Genomic DNA, 12,908 nt, shown 5'->3' on the forward strand with positions numbered 1-12,908 from the left:
TTGCAATTTCTGCGGAAGATGAACAGGAATAGCGAGAACCAATGAGAGGCTAGCTGGAGGTGTCTGGACGGGCAAATTTAACTCTCATTTCCCACCAGGAAGAGGAATTAAAAAAAGGCTCAGCATGCCGGGCTGGAACCAGATTAGGGCCTGAAGCCATCCTGCGGTGTTGCGGCCAGGTCACAAGAAAGCGAGTTGAAGAAAGGAGCTCAGGGGCACTGTAATTCACAAACCTGCAGAGTTATAAATGACAGCTATCGTCCAAAAATAGACTGAAGTAAGGCTGCCAAGAGGACTTGAAAGCGGGGCAGAATTGCAGGAAACCGATTTCAGGAGGTAGACTGGAATTGCATTGAAAGCATAGGAAAAGAGGCAGAACGTCCACAATGATGCACTTGGCCAAAAAGGGCGTATGCGTTTTTTCCTGAATATATTCAGGAAAAAACGCATACGCCCTTTTTGGCCAACCAAGCAAGCTTGCAAAGGAAATCTGCACTACAATGAAGTCTCACTTCCCCCCGGTCAAAAGGGCCATCTGAAAAAAGTGTAAAATCCAGAAAGACAACAGGCCATTGAGAACTGGGAGCCTTTTTATGCTGATGGGCGGGATGTAAATTGCCAACAGACACTTGGGAGAAGTGTATGGTGTTTCCTGAAACATCTAAAAAACAAAGCAACAGAGCCTAGGGCACTTCCACTTATGGTCCTATAGCTTAGGGAAATTAAAATCAAAAAGACACAGCCACCCCAAAGTTTGGAACGGCTCTGTTTACAAGAACCTCGTTTACAGTACAAGTTCAACATCGCAGAAAGTGAAAAATGGATAAAGAAGTTGTGGTATTCACTTACAAAGCAATATCACTCAGCTATGAAATCTATGTCATCAGGCCCTTAGCAGCACAATGAGTGGATTCAGGTATGATGATTCTAACTGAAGTAAGTCACACAGAAAAAGAAATATCATAAGATATCAGTAATACACGGAATGGAAACTTGGCTACACAGGAACTGAATTACAGAACAGAACAGGGTCTCAAATTTAGAAAGACAACTTATTCTTGCTTAAGGGTAAAGGTGAGTTGGGGTGCTGCATAAAACCAGAGATTGAAATGAGCACAGATAAAGTTCCTTAAGCCAAATATGGAATAGACAAGAGCTACTCCTTGCTCAACGAAATGGACTCAACACCGCATATTAAACGCCTAAGAATGTACCTGACTTGTAAGTATCTTAAAACCTATGGATTGCTATGTCTCCGAAAGAGAATCAAGCATGTGTACAGGGGAATAAACGCGGCAGTGATAGGATTGGAGAGGTTCGGTGAGCAAATGAAGACCCTTTGAAGTCATATTGCATGGTACCCATTCCACGGCTTTCAACTACCCAGGTTTAAGGTATTCTTCCTTCAGCTAAAACATGCATGTGGAACCTAGAGTATGATCAACCATGTGATCAGGAGACGTGTTCAAATATGTCTCAGTTTTCGTACCCTGGTACTCGGGTGCAACATTCCAGACGCTTTACTAACACTCTCCCGACTTGGAGAGTCAGTCCCTTTAACCTCCTGTTTGGCCCAGTTCGCAATTTCTGCGGAAGATGAACAGGAATAGCGAGAACCAATGAGAGGCTAGCTGGAGGTGTCTGGACGGGCAAATTTAACTCTCATTTCCCACCAGGAAGAGGAATTAACCAAAGGCTCAGCGTGCCGTGCCGGAACCAGATTAGGGCCTGAAGCCATCCTGCGGTGTTGCGGCCAGCTCAAAAGAAAGCGAGCTGAAGAAAGGAGCTCAGGGGCACTGTAATTCACAAACCTGCAGAGTTATAAATGACAGCTATCGTCCAAAAATAGACTGAAGTAAGGCTGCCAAGAGGACTTGAAAGCGGGGCAGAATTGCAGGAAACCGATTTCAGGAGGTAGACTGGAATTGCATTGAAAGCATAGGAAAAGAGGCAGAACGTCCACAATGATGCACTTGGCCAAAAAGGGCGTATGCGTTTTTTCCTGAATATATTCAGGAAAAAACGCATACGCCCTTTTTGGCCAACCAAGCAAGCTTGCAAAGGAAATCTGCACTACAATGAAGTCTCACTTCCCCCCGGTCAAAAGGGCCATCTGAAAAAAGTGTAAAATCCAGAAAGGCAGGACAGGCCATGGAGAACTGGGAGCCTTCTTATGCTGATGGGCGGGATGTAAATTGCCAACAACCACTCGGGAGAAGTGTATGGTGTTTCCTGAAACATCTAAAAAACAAAGCAACAGAACCTAGGGCACTTCCACTTATGGTCCTATAGCTTAGGGAAATTAAAATCAAAAAGACACAGCCACCCCAAAGTTTGGAACGGCTCTGTTTACAAGAACCTCGTTTACAGTACAAGTTCAACATCGCAGAAAGTGAAAAATGGATAAAGAAGTTGTGGTATTTACTTACAAAGCAATATCACTCAGCAATGAAATCTGTGTCATCAGGCCCTTAGCAGCACAATGAGTGGATTCAGGTATGATGATTCTAACTGAAGTAAGTCACACAGAAAAAGAAACATCATAAGATATCAGTAATACACGGAATGTAAACTTGGCTACACAGGAACTGAATTACAGAACAGAACAGGGTCTCAAATTTAGAAAACCAACTTATGCTTGCTTAAGGGTAAAGGTGAGTTGGGGTGCTGCATAAAACCAGAGATTGAAATGAGCACAGATAAAGTTCCTTAAGTCAAATATGGAATAGACAAGAGCTACTCCTTGCTCAACGAAATGGACTCAACACCGCATATTAAACGCCTAAGAATGTACCTGACTAGTAAGTATCTTAAAACCTATGGATTGCTATGTCTCCGAAAGAGAATCAAGCATGTGTACAGGGGCATAAACGCAGCAATGATAGTATTGGAGAGGTTCGGTGAGCAACTGAAGACCCGTTGAAGTCATATTGCATGGTACCCATTCCACGGCTTTCAACTACCCAGGTTTAAGGTATTCTTCCTTCAGCTAAAACATGCATGTGGAACCTAGAGTATGATCAACCATGTGATCGGGAGATGTGTTCAAATATGTCTCAGTTTTCGTACCCTGGTACTCGGGTGCAACATTCCAGACGCTTTACTAACACTCTCCCGACTTGGAGAGTCAGTCCCTTTAACCTCCTGTTTGGCCCAGTTTGCAATTTCTGCGGAAGATGAACAGGAATAGCGAGAACCAATGAGAGGCTAGCTGGAGGTGTCTGTACGGGCAAATTTAACTCTCATTTCCCACCAGGAAGAGGAATTAACCAAAGGCTCAGCGTGCCGTGCCGGAACCAGATTAGGGCCTGAAGCCATCCTACGGTGTTGCAGCCAGCTCAAAAGAAAGCGAGTTGAAGAAAGGAGCTCAGGGGCACTGTAATTCACAAACCTGCAGAGTTATAAATGACAGCTATCGTCCAAAAATAGACTGAAGTAAGGCTGCCAAGAGGACTTGAAAGCGGGGCAGAATTGCAGGAAACCGATTTCAGGAGGTAGACTGGAATTGCATTGAAAGCATAGGAAAAGAGGCAGAACGTCCACAATGATGCACTTGGCCAAAAAGGGCGTATGCGTTTTTTCCTGAATATATTCAGGAAAAAACGCATACGCACTTTTTGGCCAAGCAAGCAAGCTTGCAAAGGAAATCTGCACTACAATGAAGTCTCACTTCCCCCCGGTCAAAAGGGCCATCTGAAAAAAGTGTAAAATCCAGAAAGGCAGGACAGGCCATGGAGAACTGGGAGCCTTGTTATGCTGATGGGCGGGATGTAAATTGCCAACAACCACTCGGGAGAAGTGTATGGTGTTTCCTGAAACATCTAAAAAACAAAGCAACAGAACCTAGGGCACTTCCACTTATGGTCCTATAGCTTAGGGAAATTAAAATCAAAATGACACAGCCACCCCAAAGTTTGGAACGGCTCTGTTTACAAGAACCTCGTTTACAGTACAAGTTCAACATCGTAGAAAGTGAAAAATGGATAAAGAACTTGTGGTACTTACGTACAATGCAGTATCACTCAGCAATGAAATCTGTGTCATCAGGCCCGTAGCAGCATAATGAGTAGATTCAGGTACGATGATTCTAACTGAAATAAGTCACACAGAAAAAGAAACATCATAAGATATCACTAATACACGGAATGTAAACTTGGCTACACAGGAACTGCATTCCAAAACAGAACAGGTTCTCAAATTTAGAAAACCAACTTATGCTTGCTTAAGGGTAAAGGTGAGTTGGGGTGCTGCATAAAACCAGAGATTGAAATGAGCACAGATAAAGTTCCTTAAGCCAATATGGAATAGACAAGAGCTACTCCTTGCTCAACGAAATGGACTCAACACCGCATATTAAACGCCTAAGAATGTACCTGACTAGTAAGTATCTTAAAACCTATGGATTGCTATGTCTCCGAAAGAGAATCAAGCATGTGTACAGTGGCATAAACGCAGCAGTGATAGGATTGGAGAGGTTCGGTGAGCAAATGAAGACCCTTTGAAGTCATATTGCATGGTACCCATTCCACGGGTTTCAACTACCCAGGTTTTAGGTATTCTTCCTTCAGCTAAAACATGCATGTGGAACCCAGAGTATGATCAACCATGTGATCGGGAGATGTGTTCAAATATGTCTCAGTTTTCCTCCCCTGGTACTCGGGTGCAACATTCCAGACGCTTTACTAACACTCTCCCCACTTGGAGAGTCAGCGCCTTTAACCTCCTGTTTGGCCCAGTTTGCAATTTCTGCGGAAGATGAACAGGAATAGCGAGAACCAATGAGAGGCTAGCTGGAGGTGTCTGGACGGGCAAATTTAACTCTCATTTCCCACCAGGAAGAGGAATTAACCAAAGGCTCAGCGTGCCGTGCCGGAACCAGATTAGGGCCTGAAGCCATCCTGCGGTGTTGCGGCCAGCTCAAAAGAAAGCGAGTTGAAGAAAGGAGCTCAGGGGCACTGTAATTCACAAACCTGCAGAGTTATAAATGACAGCTATCGTCCAAAAATAGACTGAAGTAAGGCTGCCAAGAGGACTTGAAAGCGGGGCAGAATTGCAGGAAACCGATTTCAGGAGGTAGACTGGAATTGCATTGAAAGCATAGGAAAAGAGGCAGAACGTCCACAATGATGCACTTGGCCAAAAAGGGCGTATGCGTGTTTTCCTGAATATATTCAGGAAAAAACGCATACGCCCTTTTTGGCCAACCAAGCAAGCTTGCAAAGGAAATCTGCACTACAATGAAGTCTCACTTCCCCCCGGTCAAAAGGGCCATCTGAAAATAGTGTAAAATCCAGAAAGGCAGGACAGGCCATGGAGAACTGGGAGCCTTGTTATGCTGATGGGCGGGATGTAAATTGCCAACAACCACTTGGGAGAAGTGTATGGTGTTTCCTGAAACATCTAAAAAACAAAGCAACAGAACCTAGGGCACTTCCACTTATGGTCCTATAGCTTAGGGAAATTAAAATCAAAAAGACACAGCCACCCCAAAGTTTGGAACGGCTCTGTTTACAAGAACGTCGTTTACAGTACAAGTTCAACATCGCAGAAAGTGAAAAATGGATAAAGAAGTTGTGGTATTTACTTACAAAGCAATATCACTCAGCAATGAAATCTGTGTCATCAGGCCCTTAGCAGCACAATGAGTGGATTCAGGTATGATGATTCTAACTGAAGTAAGTCGCACAGAAAAAGAAACATCATAAGATATCAGTAATACACGGAATGTAAACTTGCCTACACAGGAACTGAATTACAGAACAGAACAGGGTCTCAAATTTAGAAAACCAACTTATGCTTGCTTAAGGGTAAAGGTGAGTTGGGGTGCTGCATAAAACCAGAGATTGAAATGAGCACAGATAAAGTTCCTTAAGTCAAATATGGAATAGACAAGAGCTACTCCTTGCTCAACGAAATGGACTCAACACCGCATATTAAACGCCTAAGAATGTACCTGACTAGTAAGTATCTTAAAACCTATGGATTGCTATGTCTCCGAAAGAGAATCAAGCATGTGTACAGGGGCATAAACGCAGCAGTTATAGGATTGGAGAGGTTCGGTGAGCAAATGAAGACCCTTTGAAGTCATATTGCATGGTACCCATTCCACAGGTTTCACCTACCCAGGTTTAAGGTATTCTTCCTTCAGCTAAAACTTGCATGTGGAACCTAGAGTATGATCAACCATGTGATCGGGAGACGTTTTCAAATATGTCTCAGTTTTCGTACCCTGGTACTCGGGTGCAACATACCAGACGCTTTACTAACACTCTCCGACTTGGAGAGTCAGTCCCTTTAACCTCCTGTTTGGCCCAGTTTGCAATTTCTGCGGAAGATGAACAGGAATAGCGAGAACCAATGAGAGGCTAGCTGGAGGTGTCTGGACGGGCAAATTTAACTCTCATTTCCCACCAGGAAGAGGAATTAACCAAAGGCTCAGCGTGCCGTGCCGGAACCAGATTAGGGCCTGAAGCCATCCTGCGGTGTTGCGGCCAGGTCACAAGAAAGCGAGTTGAAGAAAGGAGCTCAGGGGCACTGTAACTCACAAACCTGCAGAGTTATAAATGACAGCTATCGTCCAAAAATAGACTGAAGTAAGGCTGCCAAGAGGACTTGAAAGCGGAGCAGAATTGCAGGAAACCGATTTCAGGAGGTAGACTGGAATTGCATTGAAAGCATAGGAAAAGAGGCAGAACGTCCACAATGATGCACTTGGCCAAAAAGGGCGTATGCGTGTTTTCCTGAATATATTCAGGAAAACACGCATACGCCCTTTTTGGCCAACCAAGCAAGCTTGCAAAGGAAATCTGCACTACAATGAAGTCTCACTTCCCCCCGGTCAAAAGGGCCATCTGAAAAAAGTGTAAAATCCAGAAAGGCAGGACAGGCCATGGAGAACTGGGAGCCTTGTTATGCTGATGGGCGGGATGTAAATTGCCAACAACCACTCGGGAGAAGTGTATGGTGTTTCCTGAAACATCTAAAAAACAAAGCAACAGAACCTAGGGCACTTCCACTTATGGTCCTATAGCTTAGGGAAATTAAAATCAAAAAGACACAGCCACCCCAAAGTTTGGAACGGCTCTGTTTACAAGAACCTCGTTTACAGTACAAGTTCAATATCGCAGAAAGTGAAAAATGGATAAAGAAGTTGTGGTATTTACTTACAAAGCAATATCACTCAGCAATGAAATCTGTGTCATCAGGCCCTTAGCAGCACAATGAGTGGATTCAGGTATGATGATTCTAACTGAAATAAGTCACACAGAAAAAGAAACATCATAAGATATCAGTAATACACGGAATGTAAACTTGGCTACACAGGAACTGAATTACAGAACAGAACAGGGTCTCAAATTTAGAAAACCAACTTATGCTTGTTTAAGGGGAAAGGTGAGTTGGGGTGCTGCATAAAACCAGAGATTGAAATGAGCACAGATAAAGTTCCTTAAGCCAAATATTGAATAGACAAGAGCTACTCCTTGCTCAACGAAATGGACTCAACACCCCATATTAAACGCCTAAGCATGTTCCTGACTAGTAAGTATCTTAAAACCTATGGATTGCTATGTCTCCGAAAGAGAATCAAGCATGTGTACAGGGGCATAAACGCAGCAGTGATAGGATTGGAGAGGTTCGGTGAGCAAATGAAGACCCTTTGAAGTCATATTGCATGGTACCCATTCCACGGGTTTCAACTACCCAGGTTTAAGGTATTCTTCCTTCAGCTAAAACATGCATGTGGAACCTAGAGTATGATCAACCATGTGATCGGGAGACGTGTTCAAATATGTCTTAGTTTTCGTACCCTGGTACTCGGGTGCAACATTCCAGACGGTTTACTAACACTCTCCCGACTTGGAGACTCAGTCCCTTTAACCTCCTGTTTGGCCCAGTTTGCAATTTCTGTGGAAGATGAACAGGAATAGCGAGAACCAATGAGAGACTAGCTGGAGGTGTCTGGACGGGCAAATTTAACTTCATTTACCACCAGGAAGAGGAATTAACCAAAGGATCAGCGTGCCGTGCCGGAACCAGATTAGGGCCTGAAGCCATCCTGCGGTGTTGTGGCCAGCTCAAAAGAAAGCGAGTTGAAGAAAGGAGCTCAGGGGCACTGTAATTCACAAACCTGCAGAGTTATAAATGACAGCTATCGTCCAAAAATAGACTGAAGTAAGGCTGCCAAGAGGACTTGAAATCGGGGCAGAATTGCAGGAAACCGATTTCAGGAGGTAGACTAGAATTGCATTGAAAGCATAGGAAAAGAGGCAGAACGTCCACAATGATGCACTTGGCCAAAAAGGGCGTATGCGTTTTTTCCTGAATATATTCAGGAAAAAACGCATACGCCCTTTTTGGCCAACTAAGCAAGCTTGCAAAGGAAATCTGCACTACAATGAAGTCTCACTTCCCCCCGGTCAAAAGGGCCATCTGAAAAAAGTGTAAAATCCAGAAAGGCAACAGGCCATTGAGAACTGGGAGCCTTGTTATGCTGATGGGCGGGATGTAAATTGCCAACAGACACTTGGGAGAAGTGTATGGTGTTTCCTGAAACATCTAAAAAACAAAGCAACAGAGCCTAGGGCACTTCCACTTATGGTCCTATAGCTTAGGGAAATTAAAATCAAAAAGACACAGCCACCCCAAAGTTTGGAACGGCTCTGTTTACAAGAACCTCGTTTACAGTACAAGTTCAACATCGCAGAAAGTGAAAAATGGATAAAGAACTTGTGGTACTTACGTACAATGCAGTATCACTCAGCAATGAAATCTATGTCATCAGGCCCGTAGCAGCATAATGAGTAGATTCAGGTACGATGATTTTAACTGAAATAAGTCACACAGAAAAAGAAACATCATAAGATATCACTAATACACGGAATGTAAACTTGGCTACACAGGAACTGCATTCCAAAACAGAACAGGTTCTCAAATTTAGAAAACCAACTTATGCTTGCTTAAGGGTAAAGGTGAGTTGGGGTGCTGCATAAAACCAGAGATTGAAATGAGCACAGATAAAGTTCCTTAAGCCAATATGGAATAGACAAGAGCTACTCCTTGCTCAACGAAATGGACTCAACACCGCATATTAAACGCCTAAGAATGTACCTGACTAGTAAGTATCTTAAAACCTATGGATTGCTATGTCTCCGAAAGAGAATCAAGCATGTGTACAGTGGCATAAACGCAGCAGTGATAGGATTGGAGAGGTTCGGTGAGCAAATGAAGACCCTTTGAAGTCATATTGCATGGTACCCATTCCACGGGTTTCAACTACCCAGGTTTTAGGTATTCTTCCTTCAGCTAAAACATGCATGTGGAACCCAGATTATGATCAACCATGTGATCGGGAGACGTGTTCAAATATGTCTCAGTTTTCCTCCCCTAGTACTCGGGTGCAACATTCCAGACGCTTTACTAACTCTCTCCCCACTTGGAGAGTCAGCGCCTTTAACCTCCTGTTTGGCACAGTTTGCAATTTCTGCGGAAGATGAACAGGAATAGCGAGAACCAATGAGAGGCTAGCTGGAGGTGTCTGGATGGGCAAATTTAACTCTCATTTCCCACCAGGAAGAGGAAATAACCAAAGGCTCAGCGTGCCGTACCGGAACCAGATTAGGGCCTGAAGCCATCCTGCGGTGTTGCGGCCAGCTCAAAAGAAAGCGAGTTGAAGAAAGGAGCTCAGGGGCACTGTAATTCACAAACCTGCAGAGTTATAAATGACAGCTATCGTCCAAAAATAGACTGAAGTAAGGCTGCCAAGAGGACTTGAAAGCGGGGCAGAATTGCAGGAAACCGATTTCAGGAGGTAGACTGGAATTGCATTGAAAGCATAGGAAAAGAGGCAGAACGTCCACAATGATGCACTTGGCCAAAAAGGGCGTATGCGTGTTTTCCTGAATATATTCAGGAAAAAACGCATACGCCCTTTTTGGCCAACCAAGCAAGCTTGCAAAGGAAATCTGCACTACAATGAAGTCTCACTTCCCCCCGGTCAAAAGGGCCATCTGAAAAAAGTGTAAAATCCAGAAAGGCAGGACAGGCCATGGAGAACTGGGAGCCTTGTTATGTTGATGGGCGGGATGTAAATTGCCAACAACCACTTGGGAGAAGTGTATGGTGTTTCCTGAAACATCTAAAAAACAAAGCAACAGAACCTAGGGCACTTCCACTTATGGTCCTATAGCTTAGGGAAATTAAAATCAAAAAGACACAGCCACCCCAAAGTTTGGAACGGCTCTGTTTACAAGAACCTCGTTTACAGTACAAGTTCAACATCGCAGAAAGTGAAAAATGGATAAAGAAGTTGTGGTATTTACTTACAAAGCAATATCACTCAGCAATGAAATCTGTGTCATCAGGCCCTTAGCAGCACAATGAGTGGATTCAGGTATGATGATTCTAACTGAAGTAAGTCGCACAGAAAAAGAAACATCATAAGATATCAGTAATACACGGAATGTAAACTTGCCTACACAGGAACTGAATTACAGAACAGAACAGGGTCTCAAATTTAGAAAACCAACTTATGCTTGCTTAAGGGTAAAGGTGAGTTGGGGTGCTGCATAAAACCAGAGATTGAAATGAGCACAGATAAAGTTCCTTAAGTCAAATATGGAATAGACAAGAGCTACTCCTTGCTCAACGAAATGGACTCAACACCGCATATTAAACGCCTAAGAATGTACCTGACTAGTAAGTATCTTAAAACCTATGGATTGCTATGTCTCCGAAAGAGAATCAAGCATGTGTACAGGGGCATAAACGCAGCAGTGATAGGATTGGAGAGGTTCGGTGAGCAAATGAAGACCCTTTGAAGTCATATTGCATGGTACCCATTCCACGGGTTTCACCTACCCAGGTTTAAGGTATTCTTCCATCAGCTAAAACTTGCATGTGGAACCTAGAGTATGATCAACCATGTGATCGGGAGACGTGTTCAAATATGTCTCAGTTTTCCTCCCCTGGTACTCGGGTGCAACATTCCAGACGCTTTACTAACACTCTCCGACTTGGAGAGTCAGTCCCTTTAACCTCCTGTTTGGCCCAGTTTGCAATTTCTGCGGAAGATGAACAGGAATAGTGAGAACCAATGAGAGGCTAGCTGGAAGTGTCTGGACGGGCAAATTTAACTCTCATTTCCCACCAGGAAGAGGAATTAACCAAAGGCTCAGCGTGCCGTGCCGGAACCAGATTAGGGCCTGAAGCCATCCTGCGGTGTTGCGGCCAGGTCACAAGAAAGCGAGTTGAAGAAAGGAGCTCAGGGGCACTGTAACTCACAAACCTGCAGAGTTATAAATGACAGTTATCGCCCAAAAATAGACTGAAGTAAGGCTGCCAAGAGGACTTGAAAGCGGAGCAGAATTGCAGGAAACCGATTTCAGGAGGTAGACTGGAATTGCATTGAAAGCATAGGAAAAGAGGCAGAACGTCCACAATGATGCACTTGGCCAAAAAGGGCGTATGCGTGTTTTCCTGAATATATTCAGGAAAAAACGCATACGCCCTTTTTGGCCAACCAAGCAAGCTTGCAAAGGAAATCTGCACTACAATGAAGTCTCACTTCCCCCCGGGCAAAAGGGCCATCTGAAAAAAGTGTAAAATCCAGAAAGGCAGGACAGGCCATGGAGAACTGGGAGCCTTGTTATGCTGATGGGCGGGATGTAAATTGCCAACAACCACTCGGGAGAAGTGTATGGTGTTTCCTGAAACATCTAAAAAACAAAGCAACAGAACCTAGGGCACTTCCACTTATGGTCCTATAGCTTAGGGAAATTAAAATCAAAAAGACACAGCCACCCCAAAGTTTGGAACGGCTCTGTTTACAAGAACCTCGTTTACAGTACAAGTTCAACATCGCAGAAAGTGAAAAATGGATAAAGAAGTTGTGGTATTTACTTACAAAGCAATATCACTCAGCAATGAAATCTGTGTCATCAGGCCCTTAGCAGCACAATGAGTGGATTCAGGTATGATGATTCTAACTGAAGTAAGTCACAGAGAAAAAGAAACATCATAAGATATCAGTAATACACGGAATGTAAACTTGGCTACACAGGAACTGAATTACAGAACAGAACAGGGTCTCAAATTTAGAAAACCAACTTATGCTTGCTTAAGGGTAAAGGTGAGTTGGGGTGCTGCATAAAACCAGAGATTGAAATGAGCACAGATAAAGTTCCTTAAGTCAAATATGGAATAGACAAGAGCTACTCCTTGCTCAACGAAATGGACTCAACACCGCATATTAAACGCCTAAGAATGTACCTGACTAGTAAGTATCTTAAAACCTATGGATTGCTATGTCTCCGAAAGAGAATCAAGCATGTGTACAGGGGCATAAACGCAGCAGTGATAGGATTGGAGAGGTTCGGTGAGCAAATGAAGACCCTTTGAAGTCATATTGCATGGTACCCATTCCACGGGTTTCAACTACCCAGGTTTAAGGTATTCTTCCTTCAGCTAAAACATGCATGTGGAACCTAGAGTATGATCAACCATGTGATCGGGAGACATGTTCAAATATGTCTCAGTTTTCCTCCCCTGGTACTCGGGTGCAACATTCCAGACGCTTTAATAACACTCTCCCCACTTGGAGAGTCAGTCCCTTTAACCTCCTGTTTGGCCCAGTTTGCAATTTCTGCGGAAGATGAACAGGAATAGCGAGAACCAATGAGAGGCTAGCTGGAGGTGTCTGGACGGGCAAATTTAACTCTCATTTCCCACCAGGAAGAGGAATTAACCAAAGGCTCAGCATGCCGTGCCGGAACCAGATTAGGGCCTGAAGCCATCCTGCGGTGTTGCGGCCAGCTCACAAGAAAGCGAGTTGAAGAAAGGAGCTCAGGGGCACTGTAATTCACAAACCTGCAGAGTTATAAATGACAGCTATCGTCCAAAAATAGACTGAA

At 43.9% G+C, this 12,908-nt stretch overlaps 1 long non-coding RNA gene across 4 annotated transcripts in view; it reads right to left on the bottom strand.

Moving 5' to 3' along the window:
- LOC307181399 overlaps window positions 1-12,908 on the bottom strand; it is a 1,189,503-nt gene that overhangs the window by 902,957 nt on the left and 273,638 nt on the right. The gene's annotated exons all lie outside the window — the stretch shown is intronic.

Source organism: Stenella coeruleoalba, assembly GCF_951394435.1.
Source record: "Stenella coeruleoalba genome assembly, contig: scaffold_80, whole genome shotgun sequence".
Classification (NCBI taxonomy): Eukaryota; Metazoa; Chordata; class Mammalia; order Artiodactyla; family Delphinidae; genus Stenella; species Stenella coeruleoalba.